Source organism: Leucoraja erinacea, chromosome 2 (genome assembly GCF_028641065.1).
Source record: "Leucoraja erinacea ecotype New England chromosome 2, Leri_hhj_1, whole genome shotgun sequence".
Classification (NCBI taxonomy): domain Eukaryota; kingdom Metazoa; phylum Chordata; class Chondrichthyes; order Rajiformes; family Rajidae; genus Leucoraja; species Leucoraja erinaceus.
Genome location: NC_073378.1, coordinates 16,605,900 through 16,610,654, shown reverse-complemented (window position 1 = coordinate 16,610,654; position 4,755 = coordinate 16,605,900).

Here is a 4,755-nt window from a genome sequence, read left to right as displayed (position 1 = left end):
TAGCCACTATCTTGGTATCATCTGCATACTTACGGATGATCCAAAATACCACACCTAGTCATACAGATCATTGTAGAGTACATTGACAAACAAGTGGCAAAGGAAGTGGCACAGATCCCTGAGGCACCCCACTAGTCACCTGCCTCCAACCCGATGAAACAGCCATCCACCATTACCCTCTGGCTTCTCCCATTCAGCCACTGTTGAATCCATCTTGCTATTCCTGCATTTATACCCAACAGTTGAACCTTTTTAACCAACCTTCCATGAGGAACCTTGTCAAAGGCCTTACTAAAGTCCATATAGACAACATCCACTGCTTTTACCCTCGTCAATTTCCCTAGTAACCTCTTCAAAAAATTCAAGAAGATTAGTCAAACATGACCTTCCAGGCACAAATCCATGTTGACTGTTCCTAATCAGACCCTGTTTATCTAGATGCTTATATATATTATCTCTAAGTATCTTTTCCATTAATTTGCCCACCACTGAAGTCAAACTAACAGGTCTATAATTGCTAGGTTTACTCTTAGAACCCTTTTTAAACAATGGAACAACATGCACAGTACGCCAATCCTCGGGGATTATTCCCGTTTCTAATGACATTTGATACATGGGATCTTCATGAGCTACTCTGAACTGTTCCAATTTCTGATTTCCGCTAATGAAGTAGGGACATTCTCTATCCCCAGTTCTGTGTCCAAAATTTTTGCATCTCCAACACTGCATGACTTTTACTTCTTTTCCCAATGGCATCCAAAGTCCTCTGGTCGGAGCATGGGCTAGGAAGTCTCTAGCTTCTTCATTACCCGGCAGATCTGGAATACAATCTTCTGGCTTGTCATCATCTTCCTTAATCATTCCTGGTGGTGGCTTCTCATAAAAGGTCTGGCTGTGGCAGCTTTGACAGTCTGGAGTTGCCTTCCAGAGGGAAGTGATTCAAAGAGTTTGTGGCCAGGGTGAGAGGGGTCAGAGATGATCTTGCCCGCTCGCTTCCTGGCCCTTGCAGTGTACAGTTTGTTAATGGAGGGAAGGTTGCAGCCAATAATCTTCTCTGCTGATCGGACGATTCGCTGCAGTCTCCGGGTGTCGTGCTTGGTGGCTGAGCCAAACCAAACCACGATGGAGAAGGTGAGGACAGGCTCTACGATGGCCGTATAGAATTGTACCATCATTGCCTGTGGCAGATTGTGTTTCCTCAGCTGCCGCAGGAAGTACATCCTCTGTTGTGCTTTTTTGACTGTGGAGTCAATGGTGCCCCCCCCCATTTAAGGTCCTTGAAGATGATGGTTCCCAGGAACTTAAAATACTCCACAGATGTGACTGTAATGTTGTTGATGGTGAGTGAGGCGAGGGAAGGGGGGGGGGCTCTCCTAAAGTCTTCAATCAATTCCACTGTCTTAAGAGCATTGAGCTCCAGGTTGTTGCAATGGCACCAGGACGCCAGCTGTGACACTTCCTGTGTGTAGGCAGATTCCTCCCCATCCACATTTCACACAGAGAGTTGTGAATCTCTGGAACTCTCTGCCACAGAAGGTAGTTGAGGCCAGTTCATTGGCTATATTTAAGAGGGAGTTAGATGTGGCCCTTGTGACTAAAGGGATCAGGGGGTATGGAGAGAAGGCAGGTACAGGAAACTGTTGGATGATCAGCCATGATCATATTGAATGGCGGTGCAGGCTCGAAGGGCCGAATGGCCTACTCCTGCACCTATTTTCTATGTTTCTATGTTTCTATCCTGGATCAGTCCAATCACGGTTGTGTCATCCGCAAACTTGAGAAGCTTGACAGAGGATTCAGTGGAGGTGCAGTCATTGGTGTAGAGAGAGTAGAGGAGAGGGGAGAGTACGCAGCCTTGCGGTGCTCCTATGCTGAGGGCCTGCGGCTCCGAGATGTGCATTCCCAGCCTCACATGCTGCTTCCTGTCTGTCAGGAAGCTGGTGATCCACCGACAGAGGGGTTCAGGCACAGGAGGCTTTGAATGCTTTGTGGCAAAGTTTGCGGATGATACGAAAATAAGTGCAGGGGCAGGTAGTGTAGAGACTCTGTAGAATGACTTGGACAGGTTGGGAGAGTGGGCAGAGAAGTGGCAGATGGAATATAGTGTAGCAAAGTGTGGAGTCTGAAGAATAATCTTGACTTGAAACGTCACCCATTCCTTTTCTCCAGAGGTGCTGCCTGTCCCGCTGAGTCTATCTTCGATTTAAACCAGTATCTGCAGTTCTTTTCTACACATGTGCAGTCAAGGATTTTGGTAGTAGGAATAAAGGCACAGACTATTTTCTAAATGGGGTGAGAATCCAGAAATCTGAGGTGCAAAGTGACTATGGGGTGCTGGTGCAAGAGTCCCAAAAATTAATCTGCAAGTCGATTCGGTAGTAGAGAAAGCAAACTCAATGCTAGCATTTATTTCACAAGGGCTTGTATACAAAAACAGGGATGTAATGTTGAGGCTCTAGTAAGGCTATATGATAAATTGAGTTTCGCTGTACCTTAATTGGTACACGTGACAATAAACTGACGTTGAAACCTTGAAATGTGCGCCCCATATCTGAAGAAGGATGTGCTGGCTCTGGAGAGGGTCCAAAGGAGATTTACAAGGACGATTCCAGGAATGTAGGTTAGCATATGATGAGCACTTGACAGCACTGGGCTGGATCTCATTGAAACTTACAGAGTGGATGTTGTAAAGCATTGTGTCCACTGATGGGAGAGTCTAGGACTAGAGGTCATAGCCTCAGAATTAAAGAGTGTTCTTTTAGAAAGGAGGTGAGGAGGAACTTCTTTAGACAGAGGGTAGTTAATCTGTGGAACTCATTGCCACATAGAGCTGTGGAGACCAAGTCAGTGGATATTTTTAAGGTAGACAGAGATAGACAAATTCTTGATTAGAACGGGTGTCAAGGGTTATGTGTAGAAGGCAGGAAAATGGGATAAGGATGCAGAGATCAGCCAAAATTGAATGGTGGAGTAGACTTGATGGGCCGAATGGCATAATTCTACTCTTATAACCTGTGAACTTGTGAAACCGGAGCTCTGGGCTAACTCCGGGGAAGATGGTTTGTCCCATCATAACAGGCTAAAGAAATTAGATTATTTTCTTTGGAATTTAGAAAAATGGGAAATTATATTTTTGAGACATATTATGTGGCATGATAGGGTAGATGCTAGAATACTGTATCTCCACCTGTTGGATTATCTTGAATAAGGGAATATTGTTACCAAATTTGGATCGTCTCACATGGCTAGTGAATCTGGAATTCTTTGCTCCAGTAGGTTGTGGAAGCATTGTGGGTATTGAATGAGAAGATAGATATTTTATTTTGAAGAATCATGGAATTGAAGGCTAAGGGACAGAAAAGAAGGCAAATTTTCTGCCAGATCACCCATGATAATATTGAATGGCCCGATATGGCGGAGGAATGGTTGATGGAATTTAATACAGGGAAATGTGAGGTGTTGCATTTTGGGACGTCGAACAAGGGCAGGACCTACACAGCAAATGGTAGGCCTCTGGGTAGTGTTGTAGAGCAGAGCTGGTCAAAAAGGTGGTCAAAAATGCTTTTGCGCATTTGCCTTCATCAGTCAGAGTATTGCGTATAGAAGTTGGGAGGTCATGTTGCGGTTGTATAAGACGTTGGTGAGACTGCATTTAGAATATGGGATTCAGTTCTGGGCACCATGTTATAGGAAAGATATTGTCAAGATTGAAAGGGTTCAGAAAAGATTTACGAGGATGTTGCCAGGACTAGAGGGTGTGAGCTATAGGGAGAGGTTGAGTAGGCTGGGTCTCTATTCCATGGAGTGATGGAGGATGAGGGGGGATCTTATAGAGGTGTACAAAATCATGAGAGGAATAGATCAGGTAGATACACAGAGTCTCTTGCCCAGTGTAGGGGAATCGCCCAGTGTAGGGGAATCGAGGACCAGAGGACATAGGTTCAAGGTGAAGGGGAAAAGATTTAATAGGAATCCGATGGGTAACTTTTTCACACAAAGGGCGGTGGGGTTGTGGAACAAGCTGCCAGAGGAGGTAGTTGAGGCTGGGACTATCCCATTGTTTAAGAAACAGTTAGACAGGTACATGGATAGGACAGGTTTGGAGGTATATGGACCAAGCGGAGGCAAGTGGGACTAGTGTAGCTGGGATGTTGTTGGCCAGTGTGGGCGAGTTGGGCCAAAGGGCCTGTTTCCAGACTGTATCACTCTATGACTCTTAAAAGACCTATTTCTGTGCTAGTTATATTAAATCCATCATACTACATTCGCACGTTTCCTTGTTATGAAAAGTCAAACCTAGCGCCTGACTTGTTTTCTGGATCATAGTGCTGGATCTTTATAATTGCTGCCTTATGCCCCTGTCCCACTTAGGAAACCTGATCGGAAACCTCTGGAGACTTTGCGCCCCACCCAAGGTTTCCGTGCGGTTCCCGGAGGTTTTTGTCAGTCTCCCCACCTGCTTCCACTACCTGCAACCTCCGGGAAACTTTGGGTGGGGCGCAAATTCTCCATAGGTTTCCGTTCAGGTTTCCTAAGTGGGACAGGGGCATTACAAATTATTGCATGAATGTACATTGTTAGTTTCTATTCTCCTTTGGCACCAGTTTGTGGATAATTTGATTTTGTTTCTCTCTACACTGTTGGATTTGGGGTGGAATGCAACCTTCAACCTTGCTTTCAACCGTGCTCCTGTCAGATATCATAGAAAGTTCAAAACCATCATGAGTTGTAGCTGGAGCCCATTATCTGAAACCA